The sequence below is a fragment of the Coregonus lavaretus genome, assembly GCF_964263955.1.
Source record: "Coregonus lavaretus genome assembly, chromosome: 8".
NCBI classification, from domain to species: Eukaryota; Metazoa; Chordata; class Actinopteri; order Salmoniformes; family Salmonidae; genus Coregonus; species Coregonus lavaretus.
The window spans coordinates 28,131,116-28,152,428 of record NC_139995.1 but is presented as its reverse complement, the minus strand read 5'-3'; the positions used below and the strand labels follow the sequence as shown (position 1 = coordinate 28,152,428).

The following is a 21,313-nucleotide window of genomic DNA, read 5'->3' as shown; positions in this document are numbered from 1 at the left end:
TTACAACACCACCCCCCTCCAACAGTGCCGAGTCCCTTGGGCACCCACAATAAAAAACAATTTTCTCCACTCTGAACAAACATACTGGTAAAAGTTAAATGCAAAGTTAAATGCATTTAAAACATTTGAGTGTCATCAGTAGTAACAGCAAACAAGGTAAGTATATATTTTCTCTTTATTTTTTTGTATTTTTTTAACTGAACAAGTAAGTACCTTAACTGAAGGTGAGTGTTAATGTCCTTTTCACAACTTCACTTTTAAGAATGACAGTAACAGTTCCCTTTCACTGGAAAACGTGAGCAACTACAGTCCATATTTGCTTGTTTGCTCGTTTTTTTCAATGTGTCAGTCCTGATAACGAGCTGGCAAGTGCACTACTCGCCCTCTTTGTGTTTTCTTCCTGGCTGATGGTGTTTGTGTTTTCTTCAGCATGCGGCGACGGCGTGCAGCCAGTCAGAGCTTTTTTCCTTTTGAAACTTGTCCCTCCTCACAGTCATTTTCACTCTGTTCCACAGCTGTGGTACTTGGGCCTTGGTTGTCAGGGGTGTCCAGGCTTTGTATAGGTTCAGTTGAGTTACTCCGCTGTTGTATGGTGACCTGATGTCTGAGTCATTTAATCCATCCTGGGATCACCTACCCATTGTATGGAGACAGGCGGTCATGTTGGAGTCACTGATCTCGTACAGGACTGGTCCAAAACATGCACTGATGACAAAGGGGCCTTTCCATGGTGCTTGCAGCATAGGGCTTAGTCCTTTCATTTAGGTGCTGTCCCACATGTACACCAAGTCCCCCAGTTGGTAGGTTTTCTCCTTAGCACGTAGGTCATACGCTTTCTTCTGCCGGACCTGTGCTGCGTGAAGATGCAGCCGGGCAGCTTGATGGGTCTCCTTCAGCTGTGTTGGAAGGTCGTCCACAAAGGTAGGTATGCAGGCAAACTTAAATCCGTTTGACCTAATTTCTACCAGCATGTCACATGTGCAACCAGAGGGAAAAAAACTCAAGACCACCTTTACTCCACACAGAGACGCATACAAACCTCTCCCTCGTCCTCCATTTGGCAAATCTGACCATAATTCTATCCTCCTGATTCCTGCTTACAAGCAAAAACTAAAGCAGGAATTACCAGTGACTCGCTCAATATGGAAGTGGTCAGATGACGCAGAAGCTACACTACAGGACTGTTTTGCTATCACAGACTGGAATATGTTCCGGGATTCATCCAATGGCATTGAGGAGTATACCACCTCAGTCATCGGCTTCATCAATAAGTGCATCGACAACGTCGTCCCCACAGTGACCGTACGTACATATCCCAACTACAGTGAGGGGAAAAAAGTTTTTGATCACCTGCTGATTTTGTACGTTTGCCCACTGACAAAGACATGATCAGTCTATAATTTTAATGGTAGGTTTATTTGAACAGTGAGAGACAGAATAAAAACAACAAAATCCAGAAAAATGCAAGTCAAATATTTTATGAATTGATTTGCATTTTAATGAGGGAAATAAGTATTTGACCCCTCTGCAAAACATGACTTAGTACTTGGTGGCAAAACCCTTGTTGGCAATCACAGAGGTCAGACGTTTCTTGTAGTTGGCCACCAGGTTTGCACACATCTCAGGGATTTTGTTCCACTCCTCTTTGCAGATCTCTCCAAGTCATTAATGTTTCGAGGCTGACGTTTGGCAACTCGAACCTTCAGCTCCCTCCACAGATTTGCTATGGTATTAAGGTCTGGAGACTGGCTAGGCCACTCCAGGACCTTAATGTGCTTCTTCTTGACCCACTCCTTTGTTGCCTTGGCCGTGTGTTTTGGGTCATTGTCATGCTGGAATACCCATCCACAACCCATTTTCAATGCCCTGGCTGAGGGAAGGAGGTACTCACCCAAGATTTGACGGTACATAGCCCCGTCCATCGTCCCTTTGATGCGGTGAAGTTGTCCTGTCCCCTTAGCAGAAAAACACCTCCAAAGCATAATGTTACCACCTCCATGTTTGACGTGGGGATGGTGTTCTTGGGTTCATAGGCAGCATTCCTCCTCCTCCAAACACGGCGAGTTGAGTTGATGCCAAAGAGCTCCATTTTGGTCTCATCTGACCACAACACTTTCACCCAGTTCTCCTCTGAATCATTCAGATGTTCATTGGCAAACTTCAGACGGCCCTGTATATGTGCTTTCTTGAGCAGGGGGACCTTGCCGGCGCTGCAGGATTTCAGTCCTTCACGGCGTAGTGTGTTACCAATTGTTTTCTTGGTGACTATGGTCCCAGCTGCCTTGAGATCATTGACAAGATCCTCCCGTGTAGTTCTGGGCTGATTCCTCACCGTTCTCATGATCATTGCAACTCCACAAGGTGAGATCTTGCATGGAGCCCCAGGCCGAGGGAGATTGACAGTTATTTTGTGTTTCTTCCATTTGCGAATGATCGCACCAACTGTTGTCACCTTCTCACCAAGCTGCTTGGCGATGGTCTTGTAGCCCATTCATACCTTGTGTAGGTCTACAATCTTGTCCCTGACATCCTTGGAGAGCTCTTTGGTCTTGGCCATGGTGGAGAGTTTGGAATCTGATTGATTGATTGCTTCTGTGGACAGGTGTCTTTTATACAGGTAACAAGCTGAGATTAGGAACACTCCCTTTAAGAGTGTGCTCCTAATCTCAGCTTGTTACCTGTATAAAAGACACCTGGGAGCCAGAAATCTTTCTGATTGAGAGGGGGTCAAATACTTATTTCCCTCATTAAAATGCAAATCAATTTATAACATTTTATACATGTGTTTTTCTGGATTTTGTTGTTGTTATTCTGTCTCTCACTGTTCAAATAAACCTACCATTAAAATTATAGACTGATCATTTCTTTGTCAGTGGGAAAACGTACAAAATCAGCAGGGGATCAAATACTTTTTTCCCTCACTGTAGAAGCCATGGATTACAGGCAACATCCGCATCGAGCTAAAGGCTAGAGGTGCCGCTTTCAAGGAGCAGGACACTAATCCGGACGCTTATAAGAAATTCCGCTATAACCTCAGACGAACCATCAAACAGGCAAAGCGTCAATACAGGATTAAGATTGAATCCTACTACACCGGCTCTGACGCTTGTCGGATGTGGCAGGGCTTGAAAACTATTACGGACTACAAAGGGAAACCCAGCCACAAGCTGCCCAGTGACGCGAGCCTACCAGACGAGCTAAATGCCTTTTATGCTCGCTTCGAGGCAAGCAACACTGAAGCATGCATGAGAGCACCAGCTGTTCCGGACGACTGTGTGATAACGCTCTCGGTAGCCGATGTGAGCAAGACCTTTAAACCTACATCTTTCAATCAGACCACCATGGTCCCTGTGCCCAATAAAGCGAAGGTAACCTGCCTAAATGATTACCGCCCTGTAGCACTCACATCAGTAGCCATGAAGTGCTTTGAAAGGCTGGTCATGGCTCACATCAACAGCATCATCCCGGATACCCTAGACCCACTCCAATTCGCATACCGCCCCAACAGCTCCACAGATTACGCAATCTCAGTCGCACTCCACACTGACCTTTCCCACCTGGACAAAAGGAACACCTATGTGAGAATGCTGTTCATTGACTACAGCTCAGCGATCAACACCATAGTGCCCACAAAGCTCATCACTAAGCTAAGGACCCTGGGACTAAACAACACCCTCTGCAACTGGATCCTGGACTTCCTGACAGGCCGCCCCCAGGTGGTAAGGGTAGGCAACAACACGTCTGCCACGCTGATCCTCAACACTGGGGCCCCTCAGGGGTGCATGCTTAGTCCCCTCCTGTACTCCCTGTTCACCTACGACTGTGTGGCCAAACACGACTCCAACACCATCATTAAGTTTGCTGATGACACAACAGTGGTAGGCCTGATCACCGACAACGATGAGACAGCCTATAGGGAGGAGGTCAGAGACCTGGCAGTGTGGTGCCAGGACAACAACCTCTCCCTCAATGTGAGCAAGACAAAGGAGCTGATCGTAGACTACAGGAAAAGGCGTGCCGAACAATCCCCCATTAACATCGACTGGGCTGTAGTGGAGCGGGTCGAGAGTTTCAAGTTCCTTGGTGTCCACATCACCAACGAACTATCATGGTCCAAACACACCAAGACAGTCGTGAAGAGGGCATGGCAACACCTTTTCCCCCTCAGGAGACTGAAAAGATTTGGCATGGGTCCCCAGATCCTCAAAAAGTTATACAGCTGCACCATTGAGAGCATTCTGACCGGTTGCATCAACGCCTTGTCTGGCAAATGCTTGGCATCTGACCGTAAGGCACTAGAGAGGGTAGCGCGTACGGCCCAGTACATCACTGGGGCCAAGCTTCCTGCCATCCAGGACCTACAGTGGGGAGAACAAGTATTTGATACACTGCCGATTTTGCAGGTTTTCTTACTTACAAAGCATGTAGAGGTCTGTAATTTGTATCATAGGTACACTTCAACTGTAAGAGACGGAATCTAAAACAAAAATCCAGAAAATCACATTGTATGATTTTTAAGTAATTAATTTGCATTTTATTGCATGACTTAAGTATTTGATACATCAGAAAAGCAGAACTGAATATTTGGTACAGAAACCTTTGTTTGCAATTACAGAGATCATACATTTCCTGTAGGTCTTGACCAGGTTTGCACACACTGCAGCAGGGATTTTGGCCCACTCCTCCATACAGACCTTCTCCAGATCCTTCAGTTTTCGGGGCTGTCGCTGGGCAATACAGACTTTCAGCTCCCTCCAAAGCTTTTCTATTGGGTTCAGGTCTGGAGACTGGCTAGGCCACTCCAGGACCTTGAGATGCTTCTTACGGAGCCACTCCTTAGTTGCCCTGGCTGTGTGTTTCGGGTCGTTGTCATGCTGGAAGACCCAGCCACGACCCATCTTCAATGCTCTTACTGAGGGAAGGAGGTTGTTGGCCAAGATCTCGCGATACATGGCCCCATCCATCCTCCCCTCAATACGGTGCAGTCGTCCTGTCCCCTTTGCAGAAAAGCATCCCCAAAGAATGATGTTTCCACCTCCATGCTTCACGGTTGGGATGGTGTTCTTGGGGTTGTACTCATCCTTCTTCTTCCTCCAAACACGGCGAGTGGAGTTTAGACCAAAAAGCTATATTTCTGTCTCATCAGACCACATGACCTTCTCCCATTCCTCCTCTGGATCATCCAGATGGTCATTGGCAAACTTCAGACAGGCCTGGACATGCGCTGGCTTGAGCAGGGGGACCTTGCGTGCGCTGCAGGATTTTAATCCATGACGGCGTAGTGTGTTACTAATGGTTTTCTTTGAGACTGTGATCCCAGCTCTCTTCAGGTCATTGACCAGGTCCTGTCGTGTAGTTCTGGGCTGATCCCTCACCTTCCTCATGATCATTGATGCCCCACGACATGAGATCTTGCATGGAGCCCCAGACCGAGGGTGATTGACCGTCATCTTGAACTTCTTCCATTTTCTAATAATTGTGCCAACAGTTGTTGCCTTCTCACCAAGCTGCTTGCCTATTGTCCTGTAGCCCATCCCAGCCTTGTGCAGGTCTACAATTTTATCCTTGATGTCCTTACACAGCTCTCTGGTCTTGGCCATTGTGGAGAGGTTGGAGTCTGTTTTATTGAGTGTGTGGACAGGTGTCTTTTATACAGGTAACGAGTTCAAACAGGTGCAGTTAATACAGGTAATGAGTGGAGAACAGGAGGGCTTCTTAAAGAAAAACTAACAGGTCTGTGAGAGCCGGAATTCTTACTGGTTGGTAGGTGATCAAATACTTATGTCATGCAATAAAATGCAAATTAATTACTTAAAAATTATACAATGTGATTTTCTGGATTTTTGTTTTAGATTCCGTCTCTCACAGTTGAAGTGTACCTATGATAACAATTACAGACCTCTACATGCTTTGTAAGTAGGAAAACCTGCAAAATCGGCAGTGTATCAAATACTTGTTCTCCCCACTGTATATACTAGGCAGTGTCAGAGGAAAGCCCAAAAAATTGTGAAAGACTCCAGTCACCCAAGTCATAGACTGTTCTCTCTGCTACTGCACGGCAAGGGGTACCAGAGCGCCAAGTCTAGGACCAGAAGGCTCCTTAACAGCTTCTATCCCCAAGCCATAAGACTGCTGAACAATTAATAAAATGGTCACCCGGACTATTTATATTGACCCCCCCATTTGTTTTTACACTGCTGCTACCCGCTGTCTATTATCTATGTATACTCACTTTACCCCTACCTACATGTAGAAATTACCTAGACTAACCTGTACCCCCGCACATTGACTCGGTATCGGTACCCCCTGTATATAGCCTTGTTATTGTTATTTTATTGTGTTACTTTTTATTATTTTTTACTTTAGTTTATTTGGTAAATATTTTCTTAACTCTTTCTTGAAATGCATTGTTGGTTAAGGGCTTGTAAGTAAGCATTTCACAGAAAGTTCTACACCTGTTGTATTCGGCGCATGTGACAAATAAAGTTTGATTTGATTTTATTTTATGTCTCTTTGCTTGTTTTGCAGTTCTGCTGTGTGAAGCCAGATGTCCTGCAGTTGATACACCTCTCTGCCCAGCATCATTTTGTTGGGTGTGAACCCCGTTGTAGAGCGTGGGACGCTGCGGTAGACAGCAGTGAGTAGGGGTAAGTGCTGGTCCCAGCTCTTTTGAGTCTCATCGACATAGCAGCGGATCATCTGCAAGAGCGTGAATTAAAGCGCTCTACCATTTGAGGATGGATGGTAAGGTGTGGTTCTTGTTTTTGTTATCTGCAGTAGGCAGCACACTTTCTGGAACAGAAAGCTTTGGAAGTTTCTTCCTTGATCTGTGTGGAGTTCGAGGGGACTTCCGAAGCGAGCAATGAACTCCATGACCAGGGCTTTTGCTGTGCTCTCTCTACTGTTGTCTGGGAGTTGGTAGGCCACGACACTTTTTATTTATTTTTATTTCACCTTTATTTAACCAGGTAAGCCAGTTGAGAACAAGTTCTCATTTACAACTGCGACCTGGCCAAGTGTGTGAAGTGATCAATGATTACCATGATGTACTTGTTTCCATCTTGAGATACAGGAAGGGGGCCAAGGACGTCCAGCTGTAAGCGCTCCATGGTTGATCCTGCCTGTTAGTTCTGTAGTTTTGCCTTTGTTGAATTACTAGTTGTTTTCTTTGCTTGACAGGTGGAGTATTTCTGGATGAAGAGGCGGCATCTCCACCCATTCCATGCCAGTGATATCGTTGCCTGAGCCGCTGGAGAGTTTTTCTTTCTCCTAGGTGGCCACTTTGAGGAGGGTCATGACATGCCTGTATTGTCTGTTTTTGTAGCGATACAGGGACCAGCAGCACTAAGAAGGGTTCTGACCCATCCTTCCCATCTGTAGTAGGACTCCATTGCATCACTCTATTTGTGTCCAGCATAGCTAGTACTTTTCAATGCTGGGCTCTCAAGGATGACTTGTTCTTTGGTAGGTAGGATGTCTGTCTTTTTCCAGCGATGCAACACTGCAAGATCTGGGTCTGCCCTTTGCTCCCTCGCTAGCTGCTCGAAGTCCATGGGCTGCATCCAGTTTGCAGATAGCATGTTGTGGCCCAAGATGACGATGTCGTCGAGGTAGATCAGGAGTGTCTACCACTGCAGTCCATGTAGCACCAGATCCATTGCCTTCTGGAAAGTGCTTGGAGCATTGCACAATCTGAAAGTCATTCTAGAGTACTCGAAACAGTCCACACTTGGTGACGAATACAATTTTGGGGTGATCCTTTTCATCAACCTCGATCTGCCAGTATCCACACTGAAGGTCTAACGTTGTGAAGACCTTGGTGCCTCCGAGAATGTCCAAGCACTCCTCAATTTTAGGTAGGGGGTAGGCATCCTTTACTGTCAGACTGTTCATCTGCCTATAGTCCATGCACCACCTCATCCCTACATATTTTTTGCACACCAACACCACAGGTTGAACGTGAGATCACCCTAGATTGCAGCTTGAAGGTGTTTCTCCTCTTCTCCTTGGAACCCCAACAGTGTCCGGTGGGCAGGTTGACATACAGGTCAGCTGGTGCCTGTGTCAGTGGCGTGGGTGACTGCAGAGAATGGCCCAGATCTGTGTCACTGGAGGCAAATAGGCTTTTAAACTGCATCAACAAAGTAGTAAGCCATTCCTGTTGCTCTGTGCTCAGGCCCTCATTGGAGGAGGCGTAGAGGGATTGAAGATGCTCTGGAAGGTCCAGTACACTGAGGGTTTGCACTCTCCCGATGCTGGCCTGGGGGATGGGCTCTGTTTCTGTTTGTGAGGGGGAGTTCTTTCCTCCTTACTCCATGTATGTTTCACGGCATGTTAAGCTGGTCTGAGGCTGGAGTTTGGGGGGTTCAGGATAGACCTCAATCAGAATTCCAAGACACACGCCTTTAGGAAGTGCAGTTTTTGTTGCTGAGGTTGCAAACTCTCATAGGAACTTGTGGTTCCAGATGAGACATCCTCTGCAATGTTCACTGGCTCTCAGATGGCGGGAACACCAGGCTTGGGAGAGTCAACCGTTCCCCAGATTAAGCACTCATACTCAGAAGGGATGATGGTGTCTGTCTCCAGTGTGACTCTAGCGACAGAGTACAGTCGTGGTCAAAAGTTTTGAGAATGACGCAAATATTAATTTTCACAAAGTCTGCTGCCTCAGTTTTTATGATGGCAATTTGCATATACTCCAGAATGTTATGAAGAGTGATCAGATGAATTGCCATTAATTGCAAGTCCCTCTTTGCCATGAAAATGAACTTAATCCCCCAAAAACATTTCCACTGCATTTCAGCCCTGCCACAAAACGACCAGCTGACATCATGTCAGTGATTCTCTCGTTAACACAGGTGAGAGTGTTGACGAGGACAAGGCTGGAGATCACTCTGTCATGCTGATTGAGGTAGAATAACAGACTGGAAGCTTTAAAAGGAGGGTGGTGCTTGAAATCATTGTTATTCCTCTATTAACCATGGTTACCTGCAAGGAAACACGTGCCGTCATCATTGCTTTGCACAAAAAGGGATTCACAAGGCAAGGATATTGCTGCTACTAAGATTGCACCTAAATCAACCATTTATCGGATCAACAAGAACTTCAAGGAGAGAGGTTCAATTGTTGTGAAGAAGGCTTCAGGGCGCCCAAGAAAGTCCAACAAGCACCAGGACTGTCTCCTAAAGTTGATTCAGCTGCGGGATCGGGGCACCACCAGTGCAGAGCTTGCTCAGGAATGGCAGCAGGCAGGTGTGAGTGCATCTGCACGCCCAGTGAGGCAAATACTTTTGTAGGATGGCCTGGTGTCAAGAAGGGCAGCAAGGAAGCCACTTCTCTCCAGGAAAAACATCAGGGACAGACTGATATTCTGCAAAAGGTACAGGGATTGGACTGCTGAGGACTGGGGTAAAGTCATTTTCTCTGATGAATCCCCTTTACGATTGTTTGGGGCATCTGGAAAAAAGCTTGTCCAGAGAAGACAAGGTGAGCGCTACCATCAGTCCTGTGTCATGCCAACAGTAAAGCATCCTGAGACCATTCATGTGTGGGGTTGCTTCTCAGCCAAGGGAGTGGGCTCACTCACAATTTTGCCTAAGAACACAGCCATAAATAAAGAATGGTACCAACACATCCTCCGAGAGCAACTACTCCCAACCATCCAAGAACAGTTTGGTGACGAACAATGCATTTTCCTGCATGATGGAGCACCTTGCCATAAGGCAAAAGTGATAACTAAGTGGCTCGGGGAACAAAACATCGACATTTTGGGTCCATGACCAGGAAACTCCCCAGACCTTAATCCCATTGAGAACTTGTGGTCAATCCTCAAGAGGTGGGTGGACAAACAAAAACCCACAACTTCTGACAAACTCCAAGCATTGATTATGCAAGAATGGGCTGCCATCAGTCAGGATGTGGGCCAGAAGTTAATTGACAGCATGCCAGGGCGGATTGCAGAGGTCTTGAAAAAGAAGGGTCAACACTGCAAATATTGACTCTTTGCATAAACTTAATGTAATTGTCAATAAAAGCCTTTGACACTTATGGAATGCTTGTAATTGTACTTCAGTATACCATAATAACATCTGACAAAAATATCTAAAAACACTGAAGCAGCAAACTTTGTGAAGACCAATACTTGTGTCATTCTCAAAACTTTTGACCACGACTGTAGTCTGGGCCTGCTCCCCCCACGATCTGCACCGGGACTGCCTCTCCATCAATGAAGACAAGTCAGGCTCCGTTGATTGGGGCCACGTACACATCCCAGTCCATTTCTTTGAGCCCAATATTGAACCTCACCTTGAGCCCACTGATGGCTGACATCTCTTTTCCTGACTCTGCATTGCAAAGGCTGGCTTTGGAGAGACATGCATTGCTTTGGATGGGGAGCAGCTTGCAGGTTTGCTTCGAGATGAAGGTGGCTACTGCACCGATGTCCACGATGGCGTTTATAGTGACCCAATTTACAGTTGAAGTTGGAAGTTTACATACACTTAGGTTGGAGTCATTAAAACTCGTTTTTCAACCACTCCACAAATTTCTTGTTAACAAACTATCGTTTTGGCAAGTCGGTTAGGACATCTACTTTGTGCATGACACAAGTAATTTTTCCAACAATTGTTTACAGACAGATTATTTCACTTATAATTCGCTGTATCACAATTCCAGTGGGTCAGAAGTTTACATACACTAAATTGACTGTGCCTTTAAACAGCTTGGAAAATTCCAGAAAATTATGTCATGGCTTTAGAAGCTTCTGATAGGCTAATTGACATCATTTGAGTCCATTTGAGGTGTACCTGTGGATGTATTTCAAGGCCTACCATCAAACTCGGTGCCTCTTTGCTTGACATCATGGGAAAATCAAAAGAAATCAGCCAAGACCTCAGAAAAACAATTGTAGACCTCCACAAGTCTGGTTCATCCTTGGGAGCAATTTCCAAACACATGAAGGTAACATGTTCATCTGTACAAACAATAGTACGCAAGTATAAACACCCTGGGACCACGCGGCCGTCATACCGCTCAGGAAGGAGATGCGTTCTGTCTCCTAGAGATGAACGTACTTTGGTGCGAAAAGTGCAAATCAATCTCAGAACAACAGCAAAGGACCTTGTGAAGATGCTGGAGGAAACAGGTACAAAAGTATCTATATCCACAGTAAAACAAGTCCTATATCGACATAACCTGAAAGGCCGCTCAGCAAGGAAGAAGCCACTGCTCCAAAACCGCCATAAAAAAGCCAGACTACGGTTTGCAACTGCACATGTGGGCAAAGATCGTACTTTTTGGAGAAATGTCCTCTGGTCTGATGAAACAAAAATAGAACTGTTTGGCCGTAATGACCATCGTTATGTTTGGAGGAAAAAGGGGGTGCTTGCAAGCCGAAGAACACCATCACAACCGTGAAGCACGGGGTTGGCAGCATCATGCTGTGGGGGTGCTTTGCTGCAGGAGGGACTGGTGCACTTCACAAAATAGATGGCATTATGAGGAAGGAAAATTATGTGGATATATTGAAGCAACATCTCAAGACATCAGTCAGGAAGTTAAAGCTTGGTCGCAAATGGGTCTTCCAAATGGACAACGACCCCAAGCATACTTCCAAAGTTGTGGCAAAATGGCTTAAGGACAACAAAGTAAAGGTATTGGAGTGGCCATCACAATGCCCTGACCTCAATCCTATAGAAAATGTGTGGGCAGAACTGAAAAAGCGTGTGCGAGCAAGGAGGCCTATAGACCTGACTCAGTTACACCAGCTCTGTCAGGAGGAATGGGCCAAAATTCACCCAACTTCACCCAGCTTGTGGAAGGCTACCCGAAGCGTTTGACCCAAGTTAAACAATTTAAAGGCAATGCTACCAAATACTAACTGAGTGTATGTAAACTTCTGACCCGCTGGGAATGTGATGAAAGAAATAAAAGCTTAAATAAATCATTCTCTCTATTATTATTCTGACATTTCACATTCTTAAAATAAAGTGGTGATCCTAACTGACCAAAGACGGGAATTTTTACCAGGATTAAATGTCAGGAATTGTGAAAAACTGAGTTTTAAATGTATTTGGCTAAGGTGTATGTAAACTTCCGACTTCAACTGTACTTAGACTGGGATCTGAAGGCTTGGGCCTCGGCTAGCAGCTCACCCTAGACTTGGGACTTGTTCATGGTGGTGAGGTCTGGAGTTGGGTGGCTGTCTGGAGTTCTGGATGGATTGGGGCTAGGAGACCTTGAGCATTGTCTTCTGAAATGCCCCTCCTCCCCACACTGGAAGCAGGTGGCATTGGCATCTTTTTTGGGGCTTGGGGACCGGACATGTAGACAGCTCTGGGTAGCTGTTGGGGCCGGACATGACAAACTTAGGGGGTGCAGGTTGTTGTTTGAGGCTTCTCAGGTCCACCCGCAGCTGTTTCATTTATTCCAGTAGAGACTCAAACTTAGGATCAAACTGTTCCTGTGTGACATATGTGGGCCCTTGAACCCTGTATGTCACTGGTTGTTCTTCTGAGTTGGACCACGATAGGCATTAAGCCCTGTGCCTTGAGTCGCTGTCACGGCCAACAGTTGCCTTGAAGTTGTGCTCATGCACCTCCACAAGTTGCTGCGCTTGAGCCAGGGTCCCAGGGTCACGGTTTATCACCTCGTATGCCACCTTTTGGTTTTTAAGTCCTTTAAGGAAAGCGTCAGTGGCAAGCTGAACCTGAAGCACCAAGCCAACCTCAGGATAGGCAAGAGAAACCAGGCGGTTGACCTCCTCCGCAAACTCAGCAGATGTTTCCATCCCCTGCCTAAACTCCCCCAGCTTCCTCCTCACAGTCGTTGGTGGTTCCTTCTGACCAAACCTGGTCAGCAGGTGTGCGACCAGCTGGTCGTAGTCCTCCCTAACGTACTCTGGGAGGGAGCACACAAAACGGATGGCATGACCACTCAGCCTGTCATGTTTCTCTTCTGAGTTCCAGTAGTATTTCCGTGCTAGACGTTCAAAATGAATTATGAACGACCCCCAATCCTCCTTCCCCTCGAACGTAGCCAGCTTGGTCTTCGAACCATCACCTTCATAGAAGCGGCCCTCCCTATTGAAGTCAGTACTCATGGGGGTGCACGGGCCTGCGCCTCTCCTCTGTGTTTCCTTCCCCTACCTGCTGACTGGCCACGGAAGATCTGGATGTGGGCCTATGGGCACTTTCAGGGACGTGTCCAGCTATGTTGTGTTTGAAGGCCATGGGAGGATTCTGTACAAGCCTATAACCGGGATGAGGGGACTTGTGCTGTGGGCATACTGGTCAATGACATGAAGTTCTGCTGCAAAGGGTGATGTGTTTGATGGGGCCCCACTGAGAAAGGGACCAGCTGCAGCACCTTGATAAGTGAGGTTAGGCAGAGCAGACTCACATGAACTTAGGCTCCCCAGCCTCATCTCCATCTTCAGACTCATCCCTCATTCTTAGTTAGAAAATGGACTGAGTTTATGGGTATAAAAATATTGAAAAAGTAGTTGGAGAGGAAAAAAAGTATATATTTCTGATATATTCATGAAAGACTTGGGCTCAATGTCTTAAAAATTAAACAGCACATGCCTTTAAATTGCACAGTGATTATGAAACTGAAAAAATACTGTATATACTGAGCTGGAAAAGGAAAAACAATATCTCACTCTGTATCCTGATGCACTGATTTTTAAGCATTGAGACAATTGAGGCATGGATTGTGTATGTGTGCCATTCAAAAGAATGGGCAAGACAAAATATTTAAGTGCCTTTGAACGGGCTATGGTAGTAGGTGCCAGGCACACCGGTTTGTGTCAAGAACTGCAACTCTGCTGGGTTTTTCACACTCAACAGTTTCCCGTTTGTATCAAGAATGGTCCACCACCCAAAGGACATACAGCCAACTTGACACAACTGTATTTGTATTTGTATTTATTATGGATCCCCATTAGCTGCTGCCAAGGCTGCCAAGGCAGCAGCTACTCTTCCTGGGGTCCAGCAAAATTAAGGTAGTTATACATTTTAAAAACATTACAATACATCCATAACAGATTTCACAACATATTAAGTGTGTGCCCTCAGGCCTCTACTCTACTACCGCATATCTATAACACAAAATCCATGTGTACATGTGTGTATAGTGCGTATGTTATCGTGTGTTTGTATGCATGTGTCTATGTAGGAAGCATTGGAGTCAACATGGGCCAGGTTCCCTGTGGAACACTTTCGACACCTTGTAGAGTCCATGCCCTGATGAATTGAGGCTGTTCTGAGGGCAAAAGGGGGGGATGCAACTCAATATTAGGAAGGTGTTCTTAATGTTTTGTACACTCAGTGTATACTGTTTAAAAATTACACTTAACCCTACAGCCCTACCATCATACACCCTAAGTCACTACACTAACTCACTAACATAGAGTAAGTACACACACTAATGCAATAACAGGATAACACAGGTAAATCCAATCACTCAACACATGATAGCATGAAATAATTTCATGCTATTCTACACATTTTGCCATGAGGCTGAGAGAAAGGTTTGCAGTTTTAAAGCTAATTTCCTATCTTTCTAAACATTTTGCCATGCGTCCTACGCCACTGCACACACACACACACACACACACACACACACACAGAAAGGCTAGATTAGGCCTAGCTGAAGGCTGTTTGTGTAGATGGAATGAATTAAATTACTCTACCAGGTCTTAAAGGGTACTGCCTAGTTAAACCTTGGGTACGATGTTGTGGTGTGTGTGTTTGTACGTGTGTGTGTACGTATGTGCGTGTGTTCAGCAGTGTGCTTGAATTCCAACTACAGCAATCACTGCTATTACTCTAAGTCAGTTTCCTCCTAGGTCTGAGGTCTCCATCATATTCCGCATAATATCATTTTTCTCTTCGTTCTCCTGAACTGCACAAAACTGGGTGCTACACATCAGCAAGTTCCCCCATACAATACAAATCACTATTAGTTCAAGTGAAAGGAGCTTCACAATCGAGATTAGTTGCTTAGCCCGTCAAATACAGAACGTTTTAATTCAAGGCAGGATTTCAGTTATAACAAGTCAGAGCCTTGTAAATGGGTAATTCTTGAAATGTGGTGGCAAATAGTTACACATAATACATGTTTTGTTTATATTGAACTGTTTATCAATGATAAAACATAATATAAGTCATTTATACTACAAAACTGTATGTCTATGCATTGTTTAAAGTAATTAGGGCAAGCAAATTGGCTTGTCCCAGGAGTGATGATTAGAGTTCTCGTGACATGTTTTTGTAATTTAGATATATCTATCTATTCTTTTCAATGCAAGAAAGTAAACAAAATTATTTAATATATTATATAGATCCATTTAAACAAAGAGGGCTATTAAAATACCTTGTTTTAATAAATATATGTTTTATCAGCCAGTATTAAATCAGCCAGTATTAAATATTTGTCAGCCAGTATTAAATATTTGTCCAGGTCCCCAGTATGTCGGGAGATGCCTTCAATACTGTCCACTAGGGGCAACGTGAGCGCTTATTGCCATGTAGTAGACTCGCCGCTTGCTAGGATGTTGTGGATGGGAACAGAGGAGTGGCTTAAACCGCGAGCTACAGCTCCGAGGATCGCGGGTTCAATCCCAGTGCTAGGCGCTCATTTACATTTTTTCTGTTTGAACCCTATCCCAAACCTTAAAGACATGCTCTGGAACTTTGGTGAATACAAAGTATTTTTGAAACCTCCCGCTTTGGGCTGGATGTGTCAATGTGTAGTTCATACATGATCAGAATTACTATCTTACCTCAATTAGCCACGAAATCCCTCGTTTTTTGTTTGGTTTTGCCATTATCCCTAAATATTCCCCCATGTGGGCCTGCCCCCTAGCGATTCGATTTCTAGCCAAGAGCTTCAGACCCTCGCCATTTGAGTGATAGCTAGCAAGATGCACACACAGCAGAGCAAGAGAGAGAACAATGACATGATGCACATATATACACATATATGACATATTACGCAATTTTCAGGGACCACGTTTGGCTCGTTAGTGCTACTTTCAGAACTACTGGCTAAAAAGTATAGAACAGTACCAGAGAATCTCTTTAACCCGTTCCTTAACCAGTTGGAATTAATGCCTAAACTTAAACTTGAGTTTTGACGTTCCTCAATTACCTTAAATATGTCATTGGTGTTACTACTCCTACTGGTGGCACAATGTTATCATAATGGTAAAAAGTATTTAAAGTCATTAAGCAGCCATATTAGTTGATTTACAATGAGAAACACATTTTTTTAATCAAGAAAAATGAACTATGCCCACATGCCACTGCAATTCAAGAATGACCAAAATATAACAATGGGCTGGGAATGCCTTAAGCAAGCTGAATTATTATATTTCATAAAGTATTCATGAGCCAGGCCCTCTAAATAGTACTGATGATGTCATTGATGATGTCACCAGCCTGACTTGTTGAGTGGTTGCAGTGATATCATGATGTCCCGGACATCTGAGTGGTGATGTATTGGCTCTATTGACGGCTTCATCTGGCCCTGATTTCAGAGTACTCTCAAATTACTCATTGCTGTCTGTCCCCCAGCTCTATCACAATCAATACCCTCACACTGTGTGTGTGTGTGTGTGTGTGTGTGTGTGTGTGTGTGTGTGTGTGTGTGTGTGTGTGTGTGTGTGTGTGTGTGTGTGTGTGTGTGTGTGTGTGTGTGTGTGTGTGTGTGTGTGTGTGTGTGTGTGTGTGTGTGTGTGGGTGTGTGTGGGTGTGTGCCTGCGTGTATAGAGGCCAGAGAAGGTTGACGCTGACTGCTGACCTTTCGCCCATACGTCCGTGCCTCAGAGAGCAGAAAATCACCACTACTCATATCATGGTTGAGGAGTGACCGCCACTACAGGTCTCAGGGCTAAGGCTAAGACGACTAATAGTAAGCTGTCAGCAACAAGCAGACCCCTTCGACATGAGGCACAGAGGAATGTGTCTTATCGTCTCTGTGAGACAGTGTATCTTTACCAAGGAACAAGGGCTTTTACATTGTGTCAACTAAAGACACAAACAGAAGCTACTGCCAAACTATCAAAGACTCTCAAAGTCTCCTCAGCCTAAAACAAAAGTATTTTCTCAAGAACAGATGTCTTCTCGCTCTCCCTTCCACAGTGTTGTATCTCTCTCCTACCTCGTGAAAAAGTACTACTGAATTACTACACAAAACATATTTGTGCAGTAGTGACTATGTAGAGACTTGTAGGGATTGTGTAGTGCACTACTCAGGATACACAAATATAGTTTTGTGCTCAGTAGGAAAACAGTAGTGTTTCCAGTAGTAATCAGGTAGAGATTTTAACTACTTGATGTTGGTTGTAAATAAGTAGTAAAAACACTACAGCTTTACTACACACAGGCTTGTCAATAGTAATCAGGTATTGATTTTAATACTTGATGTTGGTAGTAAATAAGTAGTCACTACAGCAGAAGAAGACAAAACAGGAAGTAGATAGTTGTTGTTAGCTAGCTACTGTTTTTGACAATACCGAATGAAATCATCTTCCGTCGTTTGTCATCCTCTCTTCCATAGCCCTTTTGCTGGCACCATCTGTAAGCTTAACTTTCCTTTATGTTTTCCCAATACTATCATGTCGTTGTTAACCTGTTTAAATAACTTTTTATCAGATCAAAAAGATTGCTAACCAAAACAGTCTAGTGTTTAGCCTAGCTGTTTGCTATCCCCATTGAAATGTAGCTTTGTAGCCTATGTTTTTGTCATGCTAGCTAATAAGTATGTGTGTTTGTATGCAAATGTACAGTATGTTCATATTGGTATACTTATCTATTCTACTTACCTATTTTGACCTGTTACCAAGGAGGCCCTCGACATAAGACTGGAGGCCATTTTTGGTAAGATTAACATTGTTTATCAAATGTTTTTTCTGTGTATGTGACCTCTGTTAGCAGATGATTGATAATGGCTTATAATTGGTTGTCTCTTGTGCTTGTCTTTGTTTTCTAAAAAGTTATGTGGTGGAGAAATGTGGCTGCAACAAAAAAGAGGATCTGAATATTTACTGAACAAAATATAAACGCAACATGTAAAGTGTTGGTCCAATGTTTCATGAGCTGAAATAAAAGATCCCATGGGTGCTGAGTAGTATTTTTGTCTGTAATAAAGCCCTTTTTGGGGGAAGAACTCATTCTGATTGGCTGGGCCTGGCTCCCCAGTGGGTGGGCCTCGCTGCCAAGTGGGTGGGCCTATGCCCTCCAAGGCACCCCTGCCCAGTCATGTGAAATCCATAGATTAGGGCCTAATTTATTTATTTAAATTGACTGATTTCCTTATAAGAACTGGAACTACAGTAAGTAATATCTTTGAAATTGTTGCATGTTGCGTTTATATTTTTGTTCAGTATAGTTAAGTCAAAGCTGAATGAAGACAAGGCCACAAAGGGATTAACACAAGTGTAAATATGTAATTTAATATGTAATTAATTTCATTTAAAAAATGCATTTACATTTGTATAAGCTTACTATTTATTTTTTGATGATATAACTACAATTCGAAACTTGAGGAAATAACATGTGCACTAGTCTAGTCCTTCAGACGTCATGGCAGTGTAATTTATATTATTTTATTTAACCTTTATTTTATGGTAATGTAACGACATGATACATACATAGTCCTGATAAAGGCAGTTCTCTTTATAGAGTTATTAATAGTTGTCTGTCTGTCTCCCTCTGCCCTGCTGACAGTCTGCTGCCACAGAGCTTCCACACAACACACTGATGAAGGTCTGAAAAAAAAGGGAGGTTCTATGTTGATTAGGTGATGCATAATTGCGATAGTCCCAGTCGGTATTTGATAGAACATCGCGGCCACACCCACCTGTGGGGAAAACAACCTGTGGTTACCTAGGTTACCCCATTGGCTCACAACAAATACTTGACGTTTTTCAAATGCAATTTTCTTGTTGTCTGCTTGTTTTAGTCAATTACATAACTACATTTAAGAAAAGTACAACATGTCTAATCCTTAAGAGTCTATTAACGCACCCGTGCGTCAATCTAAGGGTGTGTTCGTAAATTCACTCTGGCTATCTACTCCGATTTCAGAGCACTCTAGTCTGAGTGTGCCAGAGCGCAGAATAACTGGCAACACTTTCCATGACATAAACTGACCAGGTGAATCAAGGTGAAAGCTATTATCCCTTATTGATGTCACTTGTTAAATCCACTTCAATCAGTGTACATGAAGGGGAGGAGACAGGTTAAATAATCATTGTTAAGCCTTGAGACAATTGAGACATGGATTGTGTATGTGTGCCATTCAGAGGGAGAATGGGCAAGACAAAATATTTAAGTGCCTTTGAACGGGGTATGGTAGTAGCTGCCAGTCTCACCGGTTTGAGTGTCAAGAACTGCAACGCTGCTGGGTTTTTCATGCTCAATAGTTTCCCATGTGTATCAAGAATGGTCCCCCACCCAAAGGACATCCAGCCAACTTGACACGTCAAGGAAGTGTTCTTAATATTTTGTACACTCAGTGTAGATGGATATTTTTTTAGGGGTTGATACATTTTTCGTAAGGGAAAATCAAGTCTGAAATGTCAAACTTCAGAAGCCTTTTTAAAGCTCAAATACACTACATGTTTAACATTTCCTGTATTGCATGAAAGTTCTGCAACAGGGTGATCAAATTAAGATTCTACATCTGTACACACTCACACACACACCTTTAAGCTCTCTGTTTCTTTCTCAGTGATTCCATCTTCACTCTCAGAGTGAGACAGTGTCTTTAATTAGCTATTAAACAGCTAGCTTTAGCCTAGTGTCTCTGGAGAAACAAGCTGGCAATTATCTAAAATCACCTCATCAGACTGCCTCAGAACAGCCAGACAGATCAGAATACAGAGTCTACCAGACCAGCAGGCAGAGGTCTCAAACTCAGAGGAAAAACACCAGAACAAGACAAAGAGACAATTAGCGGAAATAAATCCTTATTTTCAAACATTGTTATTGTACAAGAGTGCCAGAGATGAAGATGTGTCACTGCAAAGATCATTGTCGACAATTTGTCGCCTCAGAATTCATTAGAAGTCGCTGAACAAGACTAGAAAGATAGAAGGCTAGAAGCTCTGACTATCAACAACTATGTGTCTGGATTTAGAGGAAAAACACCTCAGCGGAATAAGACACTTTTCTCATGGTAGAAGACATTAGGCGGATGGTTTCTGTGAAAACACTGTAGCTTTCAGGAATAAATGACTGAGTGATTGTCCTACTGGAGTAAAGTGGACCCCATGTGAGGGTTTTGTGAATTTAGATGCCTGATGTTATCAGCAGCACATCTGATCTGCTGTCTCTTCCAGGGCCTCAGAGGAGCACATGACACACAGCAGCAGTAGGGGGGGTGGGGGGGGGGGGGGGGGGGGGGGGGGGGGTTAGCACACCATGATCTTTGTGCCTGTGTCATTTTCTCACTCATCAATATTCACGATTCATTCATGATTATCCATAATCGGGTGGGGGGGGGGGGGGGGGTTAGCACACCATGATCTTTGTGCCTGTGTCATTTTCTCACTCATCAATATTCACGATTCATTCATGATTATCCATAATCATGGTAGCATCCACATTAACGCAGAGGTGTTCAGAAACATATTATTTTCTTATTAACAATCAAAGTTACTCCAAAATGAAACAATTTACCATTCACTTCTGTTGGGCACAACATAATCTGAAACACAGCCAAAACAAACTGAAAATGCATCCAACAACTTTGTAGAGTCACAAGCTTGATGTAGTCATTGCGTGCTAGGAATATGGGAACTAATACAACAAAACCTTTGACTACTTTAATACATAAGTGAATCTGTCCAAATACCTATGACACCTTCAAATGTGGGGACTAGATACAAAGTGCTTTCATTTGCAAACGGTAAAACAGATATGTATGAAAGATACAGAGAGAAAGAGATACAGAGAACGTGAGAGATACATAATGAGAGATGCAGAGTGAGAGATGGAAAAAAAGAGAGACAGCAGCTGCAGTTGTACTTACAGGAGAGAAGAGGTCGTCCGCGAAGGGAAACAGAAGCCTCTCTCCTTCTGTTTACGGTGTCCAGAGATTTCCCAGGTGTGTGTGTGTGTGTGTGTGTGTGAAAGTGTAATTCTGTGTTTTAGACAGATAATCCAGAGCTGCAGGACTGTTATTCTGATGGAAGCAGGCAGAACACAGGCAAGAGAGAGAAATAGAGAGAGCGTAGTAGCGAGAGACAACCACTCCAGTCTTCCCCTCTGACAGCGCAGGACTCAGCCACTCCGTCTGCCTGCAT

At 44.1% G+C, this 21,313-nt stretch overlaps 1 protein-coding gene across 1 annotated transcript in view; it reads right to left on the bottom strand.

Moving 5' to 3' along the window:
- Positions 1-21,072, bottom strand: part of LOC311133801 (cyclin-dependent kinase 18-like) — a gene marked incomplete at its 3' end in the record, with an annotated part of 53,152 nt that extends 32,080 nt beyond the window's left edge. Inside the window, exon 1 of the mRNA XM_084167373.1 lies at positions 21,040-21,072. The remainder of the gene's footprint in view (positions 1-21,039) is intronic.
- Positions 21,073-21,313: the final 241 nt, after the last annotated feature.